The sequence below is a fragment of the Sinocyclocheilus rhinocerous genome, unplaced genomic scaffold, assembly GCF_001515625.1.
Source record: "Sinocyclocheilus rhinocerous isolate Xijiao unplaced genomic scaffold, SAMN03320098_v1.1 scaffold436, whole genome shotgun sequence".
NCBI lineage: Eukaryota > Metazoa > Chordata > Actinopteri > Cypriniformes > Cyprinidae > Sinocyclocheilus > Sinocyclocheilus rhinocerous.
Window position 1 is genome coordinate 121,882 of NW_015631718.1, and position 20,862 is coordinate 142,743.

Consider the following 20,862-nt stretch of genomic DNA (forward strand, 5'->3'; position numbering starts at 1 on the left):
TTTTTTTTTTTTTTAAGGATGCTGTGTTAAACTGCTGTGTTTTACATCTCTGACAGGGTTCTAATCTTTCTCTCAACATTGTGAGGGAAGTGTTCTGGGATTTGTAGCTCTACAGGCATCTGTAAAAATATGAATTATCACCTACAGGCGAATCACACTGTCGTAGTCCCTAAAAGTGCAGGGACAGTATTATTATTATTATTATTATTATTTATGTGTTTATTTGTTGTTGTTGTTGTTTGCATTGAGCAGCTTTGGATTTTGATGCAGTTTAGGCTTTGTGAGTGAAAATGTGATGATACACTAATTTAGTACAAAAGCTAAAAAAAAAAAAAAAAAATTCCCACAGGCCCTTGCTGATGTTTTTTATGTTATAGAATAAAACAGGAAAATGAATATTAACAATGAATATAAAAAAATTAATGTGTTATAAATGTTCAGTGATTGTGGTCTCAGCCACATTGCTCTTATTTGTTGCATTCTATAAAAAATGTTTAAATGTCTTAACAGGCAGCACATTCTTGCAGTGAAGCAGGGTCATAGCTACTTTCACCTCCTCCAGAAGGAGGAGCAGGAAGCGAATCAGAGATAGTCTGCTACTCACTGTGGGCTTAATGTTTGGCTTATTCTAACAAGTCACAAGGGCAGGGGATTATCAGATGCTAAGTCTTTGTTAGCTTCAGAGTAAAGGTCAGGATCCAAAACATCTGCTTGAGTGTTTGAGCAGTTAAAGAGAGTCTGCTGCATACCACCTCCCATAAACACACACACACTGTATGGATCTCCAGCCGATCCCCCTGCCCCCAGCACAATGCTGATCCAAACAAGACGTCAACTCACAACTCAGCAAGATTTCACATATATAATACCATTCACAGCCATAGTGGACTACAGGAAAGACTACACCACTTCTTCCAGCACTAACTCCACTTCAGGGATGTATTACTCGCTACATTCCTTCTTTTAAATTGAAAGTGCAGTCACGTGTTGGTGCATTTCTGAATTTCTTCTGGCTTCTTAATTGCTTTCGCTTCATTCCGCATTGGCAGCTTGGACCACAAACACATGGGAATGTGCACCAGTGCTATTGATTGCTGTGAGGCAAAGTTAAAGACACATTTCATGCCACAATGAGTGAGTCATGACTGTTTAGTTGCTCCACTCACTCATTCCCACATCTCTTTCGCTCTCGCACTCTCTGAACAAACAGGTGGCTTCATTAGGCCAGTTATTTTTTTAGAGGGCTTTAATTGCAATTCTGTGTACTGATGCTGTGTTCTTCATCCACCTACAGACTGATTAAGGTTGCAGTATCGGGCTAACGAGAACACGCTTTGTTCAAATCATGCTGTAATTAGTGCCATATACATGCTGGAAAAAGCTGCACATTTAGCCAAGAGATTTACCCCAACCCCCCTCACCACACACCACACACACACACACACACACACAATACCTCTTCCTCCATCTGTCTAATATAGAAATAAGAGGAAACGGAGCAGAGGAAACCAATCACTGAGGAGAATTGCTTTTTAAAAGCCTGAGGGTGGTGTAATACTGGCCATAGCTGGAGTCAGCACTACAGGCCCAAATTATACATTGCAGGACACGGTGCCAAATAAATCTGGCCTTGTATCGGAATCAAAATCACTCACATTTTTGCAATAATGTAAATGAAAAAGTTGCACATCTTGCTTGAAATTCCTGTCCAAGTAGGTAGATTCTCTTTGCATTTTTCCCATGCACTTCTGTGAACTGTTCCAAATCAATTTTTCTTCCTCAAATTGACTTCAAAGCTACATGGCTAATCCTCTGATCCTGTCATTGCCCTTTACCATTATTAATCTCATTAATAATCCTGTTAGAGACTTTCAGACATGGTTGTTTATTGGGTATTATTGTCTGGTGGAGGAGAAGAAATGATGAGACTGAAAAAAAGGGATTGCGCCACCATCGGAATTAAGCAATTATTTGCTGTTTTCTTGACTTTATTTGGTGCATACAAATAAATGAATTAACAAACAAAAATTAAATCTCTTAATCTGGCTCTCACACCTGTGAAAATATGGGAAACTGAAAATTGAGAGCTTTCTCTCCCTAAGCTTTCTCACAGAAATCCTCTATCTTGGCAGTGACAGTGACGGTCTAAATATGTGAGTTTCAGCTAACACACTGGCAGAGACGGTAGGTTTGGGAAGATTTTGTATGTTTCTAACCTTTCCGGTGTTCTCAGTCCCATTTTAAGAAGGATTGCATTGTTACTTTGTTACTTTACCTTTAGAATGGAGGCTTTAAATGTCAACACATGCTGACCATTTATACAGAGTGCTTTTGAGTTGTTCTTGGTGTCAGACATTAAGTTAGAAAGTACATATTTATAGTACTGGAAATATAGTAGTGTCTAGTATAAATATAGTACAGGCCAATGCAGCATAATGTGATGAGTGCAGTTGTAACTTTACAGAGCTTTAGAAGTTTTATTATATTTTGATTATGTTGTATAATTTTTTGTTTGCTTTTTATGCTGTTTTTGGGGGGAGTGGGGGTTCCGTTTTAGCAGTCAGAGAGATTGTTGGTTATGATAGCGTTACATTTGCGTCCAGAATGAACAATGGAGTTGTGAGTTTCTTTGATAGTTTTGACAAAGTGGCCTTAGTTGTTGAGCAAGGTCTAATGATTCGGGATGTCTTTGTTCAAGAGGTACCGCTCGTTAATCCGGCAAAAAAAGATAATTTTGTCTCAAGTCCCTCCATTTAGTAATGAGATGCTGGAGAGGGAACTGGCAAGACATGGGCAGTTAATGTCACTGATAAGATTGATTCCTCTTGGTTGTAAATTTCCGCATTTGAAGCATGTTGTTTCGTTAGATATGATAGAATTGAATATGATAGACGTTTTAGATTATGATTCTAAAAAAAACAACAATAAAGAACTCAATTTAGTATTCAAGTTAAGAGTATGTGGCAGTGCAAAAACTTTGGGCCACAACATCTTTTGGTTTACTTTCGTTTTCACTTTGAGTGATTGGGGCGGAGTTTTCAATTAACGGCGGAAGGATGGAGGATATAAAGGAGATGTGACGTACCTGAGAAAAACACGTCATCAGAAAGTTTGCGTGCAAGGTTTGCAGGTGCATGGTTGAACGTTAATGGTTAATGGAGTAGAAATACGGCCGCTCGGAGTATTGCTTCCTGTGAGTGTTGTTTGAGCGTCGTGGAGTTTGACTAAACTTTAAGCGTGGCGCTTCAAGATCGTCTGTGTTGGTGAGATATTTCAACAACAAGCTTGCCTGTTCATCCTCCTGTCCCGGTGTCTGATGACGACCCGCTACACTCTTCAGCTTCCTTCACGATTGCAAACCTGGTCAGTAGCCTACATGTACGCCGCCGCCATTTCACACATTACTACACACATACCTACTCACATTAGATTCCCATCCGCACATTCTTTGTGTTTTTTATTTTTTTCATAATTATGCAAATGTTACTTTTGCTCTTTAAGACTGTTGTTTGATGTTATTGTTTTCTTAAATATGAACAATTTTTATTTAATGTTCCTTTTTTCTCTCTCTTTCTATGGTCAATTTATGAATGAACGTGGACGTGAAACTGCCACTGTGGAAAATAGAATGACGCGCTTTTCTTCACGTATCAATTTCACGTGTGAAGTGAAATAAAGTTGTGAACTGTTTCTTTTTCTTTTTGGATGACCTTTTTCAAACACGTTTTTTTCTCATGGACATTATGGAATAAATTCCCCTTCTGAATTATTCATTGGACTGTTTTTTTTATTATTGTAACAGGTGGTTTCTTTTTTTGGGCTATCCTGGGTTAATTTAAATTGTCAGGGTTAAAACCTGACTAGCGCCCGAATATTTTCCTTAATAGAGTTTATTTATGCTAGGGCGGCCACCACCGTTACAAGTAGATGATTATATGGTTTATGCCTCCTCAGAAAACATGAAATGTTTTTAGGTGTGGCATGGAGGGTCAACTCCTACGTTCTTGTCCAGAAAAAAATACTGCTGAGGCTAATAAGACTCCAGAACAAGTTGAATTAATCTCAAAGACAAAACCAGAATGAATCAAATGAAACTCAGAAGAGACAAATACAGAATGAATCAAGTGAAAATCAGGGACAAAAACAGAATGAATTAGCTGTACATCAAAGACAACAGCAGAATGAACTTCAGAGACCAATACTGGGTGAATTAAATGAACTTCAAAGACAAAAACAGAAAGAAGTGAATGAATCGCAGGGACAAGAACAATATGGATCAAATGAATCTTAAGGACACATTTTTTTTTTTTTAAATGAATCTCAGAGTCAGAAACAGAATGAATCAATTGATTCTCAGGGAACAAAACAGAAACAACAAAACAGAGCTGAGAGGTTTGAACACAATTAAATGTTGAAGCAGGAAAACAGAGAACTCTGTTGAGAACAGTCAACAGATAATCACTGATACTGAGGAAGAGGCAAGTACTAGCATGGAAATAAAAGAGGTTGAATTGCTTTGGATGAAGAAAGTGAGATGCTTATAGATGATACTTCTTCCAGAGATAAGGATAAAAAAAAATTTAAAAAAAAAAAAAAGATTTTTTTCAGTCTCCTGATAAAATGAAAAAGTTTCCTCTTCAAAGTGAGTGTTTTCAGACTTTTGATATGTTGGAATGGACTCTGATGAGGATTCTGTAGCCTCCACACAGTTCTGGTCCTTGAAATAAAGTGGTTACTCAGTGTTAAGCATCAAGAAATTTATTGGTTAAAGAAACTTGATCTGAAAGCAAAAAAAAATAAAAAAAATAAAAAAAAATGGTGAAAATGTTTAGTATTTTTTTTATAATTTGTTTTTATTTTATTTTTCTTTTGTCATATGAGTGAGTTAAAAATAGTTATTGTAATGTCCACGCAATTGGCCCAACGAAGGTATCCAACAATGGCTGAAGGTTTTCGGTGCGCAAAGTTATTTAATTTTAATTAAATTCTAATATGACTCCATTTTATTATGACCTCGAATTTAGATTGAAATGCAAATTGGTTGTTTGTCCATTTCTAATTATTATTATTCTAACATTTGATTATTCTAGATAACTCTTTACTTAATTTATTTTTAAATTTTAACTTTTTTTTTTATATTTACTCGTTCATTAGGAATCTGTTGCTCAGAGTGTCTCACGTCGGCTGTTTTACACGACCTCACGGTCACAAACTCGCCAGTCTGATCATTAGCAAGAGATTATGACTAATACTATTTAATAGGTCGCCCATGCTTATCATTCTTTAAATAGTAGTTCTGTTTAGCCCCCTACAGTCAACTATGTACAACTTAGTTAAAGCTCAAACAATAATCAGAGGTTATGCAAGTACTATTTGTCTAACCCCTGATAGTTATATAACTACGTACAACTTGAATAAAGCAGAGAAATTTTCAAAGATAAATGTCAGAGTAAAGGATGCATACCTGAATTCAGGAAAATACATAGTATGGAGTGTATGGACACACTCCACGCAACACGCTCATCTGGTTACAGAAGCGCCCAGATCTTCTTGCAACATTCACTTAAATACTCAGACTAAGACAAACATCCTCCAAATGGAGACGGGAACTTACAATTGGAATTTGCATTGATTGTGTACACCTTTTGGGTGATAGATGGTAAGTTGCATAAAAGACACTGGGAAATGGCACACCCTCTACAGCAGGGGTGCCCAACCCTGCTCCTGGCGATCGACTGTCCTGCAAAGTCAGAACATTATATTTTGCTATTGACCATTCTGAGTGAGCTGAGTATGCTGAGCTGAGAGCTGAGATGGGTGAGGGGAAGGAAGTGGATGAAAAGGATAGGTGAGAATGGACTTTTCTCACATCTTCTCTCAGTGAGATGTCGAAACGGATGTCTGTATGTTAATACACGTGGACCATATTTTAAGGATCTAAGCGCATGGTCTAAAGCGCACAACGCAAGTGCACTTAGAGCGTGTCCAAATCCACTTTTGCTAGTTTAACGACGGGAAAAACAGTCGGCGCGCCGGGCGCATGGTCCAATAGGGTTGTACCTATTCTCTTAAAGAGTCATGGTTGTGTTTTGGGTGTAACGTGCAATAAACCAATCAGAGTCTCATCTCCCATTCCCTTTAAAGGCCAGTTGCGCTCGCACCATGGCGGATTCGCTATTTACATGGTGGAATTTGCAAGAGCAAAGACTGAACGCTTCTCCCAGTTGGTCAAAGGCGCAGTCTATTTCAGTTGCCTCAAAATAGCAACCCGCAAACAATGTGCCTGAATACACCTCATTTTCAGACCAGCACGCCCATGGGCACAAATGCATTTGCTATTTAAACAATGTGGCGCAGGATGTGAAAATGATAACTGCGTCGGGCTGAAACTAGCAACAAACACTTGCGTCGCGCCTGGCGCCACATCGTGCCTGGTGTATGATAGGGCCCTTTGTGTGCATTGTCCATATTTCAGAAGATTAAAGTGTCTGAGGTTCTTTAAATCTTACAGTAGCTTGAATTTAAATGGTACTAAAGATGAAGGAAAAATGGCTTAATTTTTCAGGCTGTGCTCCCTTCTATTAATCTAGATGTTATTTTTGTACAAGAAACCCATAGTACTGTTGATAAGTTGATTGGAAGAGAGAATGGGATGGTGATGTTTTTTGAGTCACAAAACTAATAACATTGGTGGAGGGGTAATTCTCTTTTCCAATTTTTTTTACTCCTCAGTCTGTTGAGTGTGTTGAGGTCATTAAAGGCCATTTGTTAAAAAGTAGTGCATCATATGAAAATGTACGACTTGTGTTTATTACTGTATATGCTCCAGTTGTTGGCACAGAGAGACTGTTTTTTTTTAAAGGCTGCAAGTGTTAAGATAATGAGATTGTATTTATTGGTGGGGATTGGAATTGCACAGAAGATAGTAGATTGGATAGAAATCATGTGGATCCTCATCCTGCTTCTCACACTCATAGGATTCATTTGATAAAGACTCATGATTTATGTGATGTGTGGAGAGTTTTTCATGGTAATCAAAGTCAGTACACCTGGACTCATTGTAAAGACAATCTATGGCCAGACTTGATCACTTTTATTGCTTTAAACATCATGTCAATATATTTAAAAATTGTTTTATTTGTCCAGCAGACTTTTCTGACCACTCTAGTGTTGTAATTCTTTTTTTTTTTTATGTGTAAAGCCTAGTAGTGCCTACTGGCAATTTAATACAGCTCTTTTAACGATAAAAAATGTAAAGAAGTTTTGTGACTTTTTGGAAAAACCATCTAATAACAAAAAGTCATTTTATGTCTCTACAGCAGTGGTGGGATTAAAAGTTCAAACAAAGCAATTGTGTCAACAATACAATAGGAATGTCACCAAAGTCTTGATGAATTCGATGAAAGCTCTGGAGTCTGAAGTGGAGAAACTCCAAGGCCTGGCTGAAGCCACTAGAGACTAACGCTATTGTGAAGCTCTTGAGATTGAAAAATGCAGAACAGGAAAACTCCTGGATTAGATGGACTACCTGTTGATTTTTTAGAAATCCTTTTGGCCTGTATTTGGAGAAGATATTTTGGCAGTACTGAATGATAGCTTAGAATAAAGAATGTTATAAAGAATGTTTACCTTTAAGTTGCAGGAGGGTGGTTCTTATATTACTGCCCCAAAAAAGGCTAAAATATTTAGGTGTTTTTTTGGGTGAAGAAACATTTGGACTTAAAAACTGGGATAATGTCCTTGAGAAGGTTAAAAGTCATATAGTCAAACTGAAGTGGATTTCACCAAAAATGTTTTATAGAGGTTGCGTTCTTCTTATTAATAATTTGATTTCATCGAACTTTATGGCATCGCCTGACATGTGTCGATCCTCCACTGAGTTGCTGTCAAAGGTTCAGGTGCTTTTTGTTGATTTCTTTTGGGACGGATTATACTGGACGTCTCAGAGTGTACTGTATTTGCCGAGGGATGAAGGAGGACAAGGTTTGATCCACCTGAGTAGTAGAAGACCATCTGTGCGATTCCAGTTCATACAGGGGCTTCCCTGTGGTGCTGCAGACCTGGTGTGGAGACCTCTAGCATGCATTATTTTGAATCAGTTGGGTGGACTGAGCAGAACTTTGTTCTTAATAGACTTAAAACAATTCAACTCGAATGGACTGCCAGCTGGAATTTGTTAAAACGGGAGAGGATGGGATATCATGATTCATTGTACTGGTTGCTTTCAAGAGCCAGTCGTACACGGGACTTGTTTGAGTATAACCTGTCAAATGGGTCCTAGTCTACTCAAGAAGTTTGGTTTGTCAAATGTAGTGACTTTGGGACATGTAATTCAGTTTACAGGTGCAAACATGGGCAATGCTCATCGCTTTGCCTCTCATTTAAAGGTACACTTCACTCGTGTGATCACATTGTTACTCAATAAGTGGAGAGAAGATTTAACAGACTTAACTGAGCATACTTTGCTCTGTATTGTAACGGTTCTGTTTAACTCAATGATACTGATCTTTTTCCTTCGATAAGGGTTCTCCCAGATTTTAAGGATTGTATGGGATTTTAGAAAAAGCTAATTATTTTGTGTCTGTAAATTATGCTGATTAGGAATTGTTGTACACTTTATTCATTAAAGTTCTGCACAGAGACCAATGCTTTTCAGTTTTAAACTTTGATGATAATCATGACTTCCTTTCTGTACTCTGCGTGAAACAGTTTTTTATTGTGTTATGGATTGTTGCCGTCTCTAGCCTCTGTTTTCCATGCTGGAGAATATTTTTTAATTTATTTGGTGTAGTTTTTTTTTTCTAAAAAGATGTTTATTCTAGGTTATAGGTATTCCCAGAAAAAGAGGGAGCAGTGTCAGCTTTTTAATTATATTTTGGGAAAAGCAAAGATGGCTGTATATATGAGTAGACGAAATAGGGTGAAGGGATCTGATGATGATGTGGTATTCATATTTGTTAAAACGTTGAAAGCTCATTTAAAAAGAGATTTTAATTGCTATAGTTTGATGAATGATCTGAAAAAAAAATTCCAGTATTTCGTGCTACAAAAATGTACTTTGCTCTGTTGTAGAGGATGAATACATTTTTAATATGTTGATTTAATGGGATTTGATCAATTATGTTTGTGGTAATTGGTTTGTCTTAAAGTATTGTAAAATCTCTCTCTCTCTCTCTCTCTCTCTCTCTCTCTCGTTAAACGTGTAATACAACATTTTGGTAACACTTTCATACAATAAGAATTAGTTTGCTATATGCTATGCATGCATACATTAATATTTGTTAATGCATTTGGTATTATGCATTAGCAATTATCTTATTTTACATGTATTAATCTTGGTTTATGTTCATTTGTGAAAATAATGCTGTTATATGCATTTGCATATGTATTAGTATTGACTGAAATTAATATTAACCAAGATTAATGGGTGCTGCAAAGTGTTGTTTGTTTTTAGTTTACATTAACTTTGTATTAAGTAATTTTAGCATTTGCAGTCTTATTTTAATACATGCAATCAAGTCAGATGTTGTGATTTAAATAGGTTTCAGAAAGGGAATGCACCATGTTGTCATGTAGGTATATATGTAGGATTGCTAGAGGGCATAAATTAACACACATAAAATGCTGTTATAGGGAAGTATTATTTGTGTTCTGTACCCGTATTCTGTGAATACTTGTTCAAGTTGTAAGTTGTTGCCTACTGGCAATGTTGTTGTTCCGATTTTCTTTTCCTCTTGTTTTCCAATTAGCCAAATTGCAAAAGAATATGAGCTATTCCCCCCCCCTTTTTTTCCCTTTGGGTAAAAAACAACAAAAACAAAACATTTGCACACCTCTCTCCACAAAATAACATTTTAGAATTTATTCTTACAATTTCGTTTATTTATACACATGAATTCACTCAAGAAATAAGGATTAAGGATTAGGATTGCAGCAAAACACAAAGACCAACTAATTTTGAATCTTGGAACCCGTTTCAAAGTGTGTTTTGCACATTTATGCTGAATATGTCTAACCATAATTTGCTTCATTTTTGCATGCCATGGACAGACACATAAAACTTGACTGCTAAACTATGTAACCCCAAAATTATGCCTGTTTAGATTAACACCATATACTTCATATAGTTAAAAATGAAAACCGATGGAAAGAGTCTATCCTTTTGCTAAAAAAGATGTGTGCATCAGCTGGTATTGTACTCAAGCTTAAGCATCAATGTTAATCTTTGCCTTTGAAGTTTATATTGGCAAGGTAAGAGGAATTAAAAGGATTTATTTAGCATTTCATTTACATTTTTTTAAAGAAATCTCATAGAGAACATGAAGAACTGATAGAAAACAGATTTTTAACATTCCCTCAAACAAAAAAAGGAAGATCTAGAAATTATATACTTTTTACATTTTTGTTTGAATTTGGATGTTTAATGACTAAAGACCTGTTCAACTTATATTTTTCTTATCTTACATTATGCATTTGCATTTTTTTCTCTCGTCTTTCAACATTACAACTAGATTTTGATCTGTTTCTTATTTTGAGCTTTATTTTGGGCAGAAGCCCCAGATCGATTGAGTGCTCAGATTCGGTCCTGATGATGAGCATGGTGGCACAGTCTTAATATTTTCCCATGGCAGATTAAGTGGGAAATGCATGAAATGAGTGACAGATTTTCTCTCAGGCTTGATCAGCTGGGAGAAAAAGGGTCAGTGGCTCATCAGACTGGGTCATGGCCCATCTCAAGCCAAAGCTGAATGTGTTTTGAAACTCTTCCCCTGCCCCTATGGCCTAATAGTAGAACAGCAGTCTTCCCGGCCTGTAATGCGGTGCTTACAGTGATGTGTTTTAGCAGAACAACTAGACAACCCATTAGCTCTAATTGACTTTTGTAAAGCTTTTTGTCAGATGCCAAATAACAAAGCCCCTGACAAAGAACAAAGGACCTGATGGCACCCCTGCTGAAATCTATGAACACTTCTGGCAAGCAGTTTCACGACTATTTAGTGCACTGACATCTGGTTTGGAGAACAACTCCAAAACTGCGGAGCATATCAATGGAGCCCTTGTCTTGGACTTCTAGAAACAGACAAAATCAAGCCTTGTCTCAAGCCTTTATCTTTAATCTACTCTGATTTCAGCTTCATCTGTAGGCCACTAGCCTTCAGAATTCAATCGGTTTGTTATCTGGCACTATTCTAAATAGATTAATTGTACATACAGGAAATGCCTATATTTTTTGTATGTATTAAATTTCCCCAAATGTAAAACAATAGTAGCTTCATTAGACACTGGGGTTTCAATTTGAAGAATTTCAATTTGAAGAATTTGGACAACCAAAGTTTATTCACTGAATTAATAAATAAATAATGTACAAATTGATCAGTGTACTAGGAGTTGCATAAGGCTAAGGAATCAGACAATGAAACCAACTCGCAACATCTCCGTTTTATCCTCATTAAACTCATTAATAACTGCAATCAAACAGAGTGGAAAAATGAAAAACTTTCCTCATTACTCTGAGCATCAGTTTCAGTCTTGCATGTCTGTTTTTCTGTCTGTCTGTGAATCAGCTCATTTATAAATATTTATTGCAATATGTATTTATAAATTCAACTTTACATGGAACAACAGCTTCATCATGGTTGTGATTTGCAGGAAGGACTCTTTATTTAGCAGAATAACTGCATTTCTGTAAATGATGTATGAAAAACATCATTACTCATTTGAGTGGCATTACTCATTTCTTCTCATTAATTACTTCAAAGATCAGTTGTGACTAACTATAGTTGTGAACTATACAGTATTTATACTGTATCTATGCAGTTTTTTTGTATGTGTTTCTGCAAACTACATTTATTTCATTGGAAGTGATCATTGTTTTGCAGCTGATTCAGACCCTTATTCATCTGTGCTGTGCAAAATCAGTTCCTCCGATCACAAACTCATTACTTCAAACAGAATTTCATGGATTCACAAACCCAGAATCCTGGTTCAAACATCAGACACAGGAAAAAAAGCACCAAATCAGCCAATATATAGCTCTCCTCTTGAGCATCTTAAGAATGCAGCCAGGACACGATGAAGAACAGTCAGAATGAAATGTGAAGAGTCAAATGGTTAATTTTCTCTAATCAGCGATGGTTGCTCGGCAGATAAACTGCAGATGGAAGCAAGAGAAACAACATCAACCACATATTCATTCTCTCTTCTTCCCAAACAGACTATAGAAAGATGTTCCAGCAGTCAAGGCTAAGAGGTTTCAAAGGCCTTTTGAGGCATAGGCATTGAAATGCTGCTCTCCGTTTCTTCCACTCTTTCAAAGAGTTTTCATTCTTTTATTAGACAAGGGAATTAATTTTCAGAATCCTCCCTAGATTTAACCCCTCACCTTCAGAGCTCCTTCAGAAAGATTCCCTTAAAACAAAAGTGCACACAGTTTACAAAGCCAATGGATCCCTTCGTACCACAGCTTGCCTGTTGATAGAGAGATATGCAGTAGTGGGCGAGAGAGAGAGAGAAGAAGATTGACCACAGGATTCTTCACAGTACTGTAAAAGTAAAAAAAGATGAAACCAGATGGCTCGGCTTAAGTAAAACACTGTAACGAATTACACTGTCTTTAAAGCTCAGAGGTGTGAAGGAGAACATATTAAGGTAAATGGATTGACTGCTTGGAAGATTAGAGGAATTGTAGTCAAAGCTGATTAGCGAGAAAGGTAGTCAAAGTGGAGGAAGCTGCAGAGAAAAGAGATTTCATATTTAATTTAAAGGAAAGTGATATTTGATTCATCTTCCTTTTGTTTGATGTTTAAGAATGAATCTGCTGTGGTGGTGTTGGACGTTTATAGCTTGCCGGCTGCCGGGAATGAAAATGAATAGGAGTGTCTTGTTGCATTGGGGCATTTGCCGGTCATGCTAATCAGCACTTATTTAAGTCCTCCAAGGTGTTTGATTCATGGTTGGATATATTGCAGCAATCAACAAAAGGGTTTCTAGCTTAAAATGGCATAAGTGCTCATGGGCCAGCAGAATTCTCTCAGAATAGCACAGAATAGTTTGTGTTCCTGTTGAACAGTTCCTGTTGATGTAAATGTATAAGTGTGTATGTGTTTTATATTATACAGGATGTTTTTATCATGCATTTTTTTTCTGCAAAGATATTTAACAAGTGAATTGGTTTCACATTTACACCGGTCAAATGTTCTGAAAAAATCAAGATTTTTTTTTTTTTGCAATATCGCCCAGCCCTGGCATATGTGTATGTATATATAGTCCCAAGTACAAACTCAATTCACTACCAGTGTTATCAAACTGACAGACGGCTGCTTTTGAATAATTGCTTGGCTGTGCATGTGAGCAAATGCACTTCTCGGTCAAACTGCTTGTCTGGTGAGTTATTAGTGTAACAGTGGGTCTGTACATGTAAACCGGTGGAGGGAAATAATTTCTGTCAAAATATCAGCACCAATCAGCATTGGGTGTTCCAGCGTAAATGCAGCCTAATAGACCTGCTACTGCCTATTGTGCCATAAATATTAAACAAACAAAAATATTGACAAAGTAAAAATCATAAACAAACAAATAAATAAAGAGCAGTGAGTGTTGTTTACTTGTTTAATTATGTGAAATAGATTATTTATGTAATTGAGAATACTTGAAGACTGCATACCACTGTTTTCATTTAATTTGTTAATATTTAAGTTGTATATTAATATTAGTTGTTATTATAATTATAAAACTTTGGGCCCTATTTTAACGATCTTAAGCGCACGGCGCAGGTGCACTCAGGGCATGTCCGAATCCACTTTTGCTAGTTTAACGACGGGAAAACAGTTGGCGCGCCCGGGCGCATGGTCTAAACGGGTTGTCCCTATTATCTTAATGAGTAATGGGTGTTTTTTGGGCGTAACGTGCAATTAACCACGTTGGGCAGGATGGGAAAATGAGAACTGTGTCGGGCTGAAACTAGCAGAAAACACTTGCACCGCGCCTTGCACCGCATTGCGCGGGGTGTATGATAGGGCCTAATTTTGATAATCCACTTTAGACGCTCTAACTACAAGTAACTTTGCAACTATACATGTCAACTATAGTCATTAGCGTATTAGTAGACTGTCTGGTTAATATCTGCTAACATTTTGTTTTGATGGTCCCCCAGCACACTTTCTAATAACTATAATTAAAGGGGACATAACACACACAGTTTCACCCAATCTCATGTTGATCTTGAGTACCTATAGAGTAGTATAGCATCGTTCATAGCTCCAAAGAGTCTTTAGTTTTATCATATTTATAAAATAAAATACAGCTTTCCGTTTCTCTCCGAAAACTGTCGAGCTCCTGGAGGCGCGCCTTGGGCGGAGCTAAAGAGTGACGAGCACTTGCCCGATTGCCAACAAAACACAGACATTTGATGCCATTTTACTTACCGTCTGCAGTTCTGAACCATGACTGGGATCTTTTATAGCTGGGACCGCTCCTTCTTCCAGTATCAAACGATGTGCAAATCCAGCACCGAACTGGGCCTTGTTTATAAAACGTTCGTCAACAAACATACTTGCAAAACTCCGTTGCTGCCCCGGAAAAACAAACTGCATCCACTGTTTACATAACGCTGGGTTCTTTGGTAAGCTGAACAAGGTTATCTTTCACTTACAACCAAAAACACACTTCTTTGGAGACATTCTTCTCGAGCGAGTCCTGTTCAGTGCAGCCGAATGAAGCGCGTTGATGGGCGCGCTCTTGCTCACGCTCTGGTCGATGTGTGTGCGCAGGTGCGCTCTTCCGGGAGAAATGCCCATACAAGGAGTTCCACCCTTCATTACGTCATGAAGAAAAAAACCCTCCGAAACTTGTACAAAATCGGAAGGAGTATTATTTGACACAGAAATACTCTGTTCTACATTCATATCGTTTTTTTTAACTTTGGCCATGTTTAGCATGAGAATCCAACTCTTTAACAGTGTAAATAACTCAACATGCATGAAATAGCAGTTGATCTCCCATTTAACTTTGCAACTACATGCCAACTTAATCCACTGTCCCTAACCATAAGTCTACTAATACTCTAATGAGAGTTAGTTGACATGTAGTTGCAAAGTTATATTAAAAGTTAAAAGTTACAAAGGTTATAGTTTTATCCAGCAAATATGCCTTAAATTGATCAAAAGTTGCTGTTCATTTGAAATTTCTATTAATCATTTTTGGAATTCTTCCAAAAATCCTTTCAAAGAATTCCACAAAAACTTTAAGCAGCACAACTGTTTTCAACATTGATAAGAAATATTTATTGAGCACCAAATCAGCATATTAGAACGATTTCTGAAGGATTACGTGACATTGGAGTAATGGCTGCTTTAAATTTAGATTGGCACAGGAATAAATTACATTTAAAAATAATTAAACGTTATACGTGAAAGCTGGTTTCTCAGTGATCTGTGCAGTCAGAATCACATTCATCTACTTTGAGGTTACAGAGATAAAGTCCTAAATGAAGGCAGCTGAGATACCTCACTCAACCTGTCACAGTGTTTGTGGGATGGGTCGATCCAGACCCGCCAAAGTGGCCTTCTTAGTTTTCTGTTTTTCCTTTAGTGGTCGCTGATCTGATAAAGTCTTTGATAGGTGGAAGCAATAAGAAGGAATCTCACCTCACTCAGTGGAAGCCAAACAGATGAAATCCAGTGGGATTTGGGCTCAGCTGTAACCGTGTGAGCAGCAGGGGTGATTAGACAGCGAGGTCTGCAGTCAAGGTAAAGCCCACATTAAACCAGCTCAGTGTCAAACTCCACCGTAATGCTCTTAGGAGCAGACAGGATGCTGAGCATCTTCAGTGCCGTTTAATACCCAGAGTGCTCTAGGAAATCTCAGTTGTAGCCGCCCCATTCAGGAAGCATCTTGAAAGATATCAGTGACTGCTGCTGAAGAATTGAGATAACATGGCCAATAACTTTAGAAGGCAACTTTTATGATTAGGGCTCTGATATTTATCAGAAAGAAAAAAAAATCAATCAATCAATCAATCAATCAATCAATCAATCAATCCACAATAGCCCATATCTACATTGTAAATAATAATAATAATAATAATAATAATAAATGCAAAGATTAAATTTTTCAAGAAAATACAATTTCAGTTTTTCTACTTCAAAATGTTACGTTTAATTCAATGTGTTTTGACTTGCCATTTCTTTGTAATTGTTTGTGTAATTTACTAGCAATCTCTGAGATTTTTGTTGTTGTTTTCCTCCACGTAGATGATCAGGGCCTGTACTCATGAAAAGTCTTGGTACAAAGAGTTGCTCCTAGTGACAAAATTCTAAGAAAATTCTTAGAAATGTGGGCGTTTCCTCTAAAAATCCTAGTAAAGAAAAAAGTAATTCAGCTTAACCCTTAAAAGAGCTCTTAAGGTCCAAAAATGTTAGGAGTATGACAAGGACTTTTTTTAAAGAGGCTTGAGAGTTTCTTTAGCAGTGGAGAAAATCAACGAAACGTGAAGAGGGAGAAGAGATGCATTGCACACAATGCATGCCAGTGAGTTAAGACGACACTACACATTAGATCGTGGAGTGCATGTTTGACCGTGATCATGTGATCAGTGATAATGACCGATATTATTAGAAACACGCTAACATCTCTGACACAGTTTAAAAATGCCATAGCTCCAGAAATGAAAGTAATCACTACATTAACTACGGCCATGTTCACACTGTCAGTTTTAGGGATTGACAACCACATTTCCTTACAGGTGTGAGTCTCGAAATGTCCTGTTCAAACAGCAGCTTACAGTAGCATCTCATCTGTATTAACGTGCAATGAGAGTCAAGCCCGTATAAGCATTCGCATCCTTTTCTGCATCCCGCGCATGACACTGCTTTTGAGTCACGCACAGAACACAAAACTGACGGAAACCACTCCAGTGGAGAACAGTGACTGGATCTAAAACTTTCAGATGACACACAGCTCGTTTCTTGGTCGCTGTAACTTACCCAGAGTGAAACCACACATGAGCGGCTCTCTCGCACTGTACTACAACTGGTCGTCAAGTTCATACAGCGCGTGTTTTCTGAGAATGCGGTTGTGAGTCCTGAAAATAGATGGGTGTGAGTTTGGTTATAGAATGCTGTTGTCACCCCTGTAAATAACTGTATTGTGTGAATGTAACCTTGTTAAGGACTCAAATACAGGACTGACAATATTATTCTGCTGCTGTGTGAACGTGGCTTTACATTAACATATTTGGCAACTGGAAAAATGCAACTTTGCAGCAGTGATGATTTGGTTCTGTCATAACCTTCTACAAGCAAAGTGATCACACAAACAATTACAACACTTTCAGAACCTTATTGTGTCACTGTTTGTTTCCTATCAAATACCTTAAGTACAACATTAACAGCACGGTAAATAAAAAAGTAAGAATATATATGTAGTCTACATATTAAGAGTTCATTTGCAAAAACCGATAAACGCCACTTTAAATTAAAAATGAGCTGATTGCTGTGCATTATTCTCCACATATAGCGCAATCTGAACCCTAAACACATTTTGTCAAAAAAGCCGGTTTTGTCCACTTTCAAGGCATCGCGAGTTCACGTTTTACTGCAGAAGCCGACAAGCGCCCTTGTTGTTGTTTAACAGAAGCCGATAAGTCAATTTTAGCGAATCAGTGTGCTGTATTCAGGTCAGGTGACAAGGCTACTTTCACTTTGAAAAGACGTGCTAGCTGAGAGGAGTTTCGTCAAAGCTGACTAAAAGTGATCGAGGATGGATAATTTAGACGAACTTGATGAACCTGCGATATCTTCTTCAGGGCAAAAAAATTTAATAAAAGCTGAAACGTTTTCTCGGAACCTTGCAAAAGCAGCGCGTTACAGTGGTGAAGGAAAAGCTCCATGTATTGTGTTTAATCACATCCATACAGTTTATGATAACAACAACAACAACGTTTGTCAGGCATCTACATTGTCATCTGAGGAGATTACAAAGATTAAACCAGTGTTTTTTAAACTCTAAAACATGAAATGTGGAGTTATCTGCTTTTGCCAAAAAACGACTGTTGGAGTTATCTGCTTTTGCTATAAAACAAACTTTTAATATGTAAAAAAAAGATACTTTCAATTAACTTTAATTTTGTAAATTACCTGTATTTGTTTAAGTTATTATTACTTAATCAAAACAACCCAACTGCAGTTTGATTGATATTACTTGGAATGCGCAATAAAAAAATTTGATTTCTGAAGAAAAAAAATAAATACATTTGAGTTATCTGTTTTTGCAAATGAACTCTTCATATATAATGTGTGTGAGAGAGAGAGTACGGTAAAACAGGAAGGCTTATAATAATCCATAAAGCACTCTTTTTTCCCCCCCCTTTTTGGACAACCAACCAATCACAGTCTTCAAAAGACTGTCATACGTAGCAACGGGGTTAGCCGCACCTCTTCACTAAGACGAAAGTTTTTGTCTTTTCCTCGCTTAGAGTTGCTCTCAGATTGGTCCTGAATCGCTTTTAAGCTAACACACTTGCGTAGAAATGTTTAAGCTAAATTAAGAGCACTCTGAGAGGATTCTTAGAATCTTTAGGAATACGGACCCAGGTGTGTGTGGGTGTCTCTGTGCACTTCATACAATTCATCTCCAGAGCTGCTCTGAGAGTCAGTTTATCGCCAAATATACACTGAGGCTACGTTTACACTAGTGCGTTTTCATTTTAATGCTACGGTTACGCCTATCGTTTACACTACCCCGGCATTTTTGACACTCGAAAATGGAGACTTTTGAAAATGCTGCAGACCGTTTTAGTTTGAGTAACATGTGTTTCTCGGTTGTGTAGTGTGGACGGAGTTCGTTTTCATTTTAAAATGTTGTTTTATAACGGAAACGCACTAGTGTAAACAGGGCTTAAAACTCAAAGGTCTACATGACAAACTATCGAAATAATTTCTTCAAATTAAACCAAACTTATGACAGAAATATATTTTAAAAAGTATAGTAAAATGTATTTCAAAAAATAACAACAATAATAATAATCATCATCATTTAAGAAATATCATATAACCAAGATATGTTTTCATCCATGTTTTAATTTATACAGTATACAAGTACTGTTGTGCAGGACCTTATTTGAGGGGAAAAAATGCAATATAGTTGTTGTTGTTGTAAATTAGGTGGTATATTTTTGTTTGATTGCATTTTAAAAGATTAATTAAATTGTTCACTTTTATGAAGTATTTTGAACAGACACTGTTTTTGATTATATATTTGTATGAAAACAGAATTTATTCTGAAACATATGATTTCATGGAGCTCATTTACATTATCTTAAAAACAAACATGGTTACATTCATTTTCAAGGTCTAACAAACAGGTGGAATGCATTTTCCTTCTCCATTAATGGTATGAAATGAACATTGTGATAGATATTTATTATCAAATGAAATGGGGAAAAAAATATTGTGATATTTTTGGTCAAATATCATCCTGTTCTAGTTATGATTTAACAATACTGTCAGTTCAATGATTATGAGATAATTCTAGTGAGTGTGTGTTGCTGTAGATGTGAAGGTGCAATGCTGATTAGAGTTGTGTTGAAACAGTGCTGTTTAATAATGGCTCCTCAAAAACAGGACGGAATCGAATTTTTCCATCAGTGTGTGTAAATGTGTGTGGGGTCACTTTTATTCACCACATTATGGCTTTTGCATTTGTTGTTTGCATTTTGCATATGCAATTTGGAGTCAGCAGCTTTTCCTTTTTTGTATTTTTTTTCGGTGTCTTTTCTTTTATTTAAATTTTGATGTAAAAAGAAAAATCTGAGTGCCTAACCCTTTATAATATGATTATGAAAGTGACAATTCCACAGGGGGATCCAAATGGCCCTTTGTAATCCTCTGAGAGAGTATTTAATTAGCTATCTCTCTCTCTCGCTCTCTCTCTCTCTCATTCTTGTTATTTCTGTATTCTCTCTTTCCTACTCAAACTCATTCTCTTCCTGTCTCTCCAAAATGTCTCTCTCCCCTTCCAGTTTTCTTAGTTCTTGCTGTGAAACATCTCTTTTGCCTGGCCCCAGAGACGCAGGATTCCTGTTAGTTAGCTTACGTGCTGAGTTCAGAATGGAAAAAAAAAAAAAATGCTCTCCATGCAGACGGCTGCAAATTGCATCTCTCCCTCCCTCTGTCAGCAGAAATCAGGATTGAGAGAGTATGACAAAGAATGAGAGAATGAGGGCTGATTGAACTTGAACTAGTTGGGTTAAAAGGGATCAACAAACTTCATTGTGTATCAGGGCCAGAAATTTACCAGATTTCTGGAGGAAGATGCTCCGGATAATTACAATGTGCAGTAAAAAAATATTATTATTATTATTATTTGTATCTGTTGAAATATTGCATATCATTACACAGCTCTCTGGAACACTTGATTCTAGCATTTATTTTTATATAATGACTATTAAACTGTACAAATGACCATTGAGCCATATTGAGCCAGTTTCTTTCTCTTGCATCACTCTGCCATCTCTTCTCACATAATACCGGCTTATTAAATTAATAATAATTTCCATTCATGTGTCAATACCAAATAAGAATATCCTCATTTGAGACAAAGGAAGATACTGTAAAATCTAGTTCAAAACACAAATGCAAAGGTCCTGAAATGTATTCTTGGCTTTCATGTTGGTTTGATACATTTTGAAAAAGGCATGCATTTATTTATGTATTCCTTAAACCTTGACTATGCATGAGTATGGACATAAATATAGATATGCATAGCTTTTGTTTTCAGTTTTTGTTGTTGTTTGAAAGCAAAATGGCTTCCTGTTTGATGAACCCCAGTAACTTTGACTGAAGTAGTATTTAATAATATATATAT

General features: G+C 36.9%; 1 protein-coding gene and 1 long non-coding RNA gene across 2 annotated transcripts in view; one reads left to right on the forward strand and one right to left on the reverse strand.

Moving 5' to 3' along the window:
* LOC107741884 (neural-cadherin) overlaps positions 1-20,862 on the forward strand; it is a 307,523-nt gene that overhangs the window by 97,606 nt on the left and 189,055 nt on the right. The gene's annotated exons all lie outside the window — the stretch shown is intronic.
* On the reverse strand, positions 4,035-5,735 carry LOC107741880 (uncharacterized). The gene is made up of 2 exons (XR_001640247.1): positions 5,465-5,735; positions 4,035-4,717 (listed from the first exon to the last, which is right to left on the reverse strand). It is a non-coding gene; the product is annotated as an uncharacterized LOC107741880 (long non-coding RNA).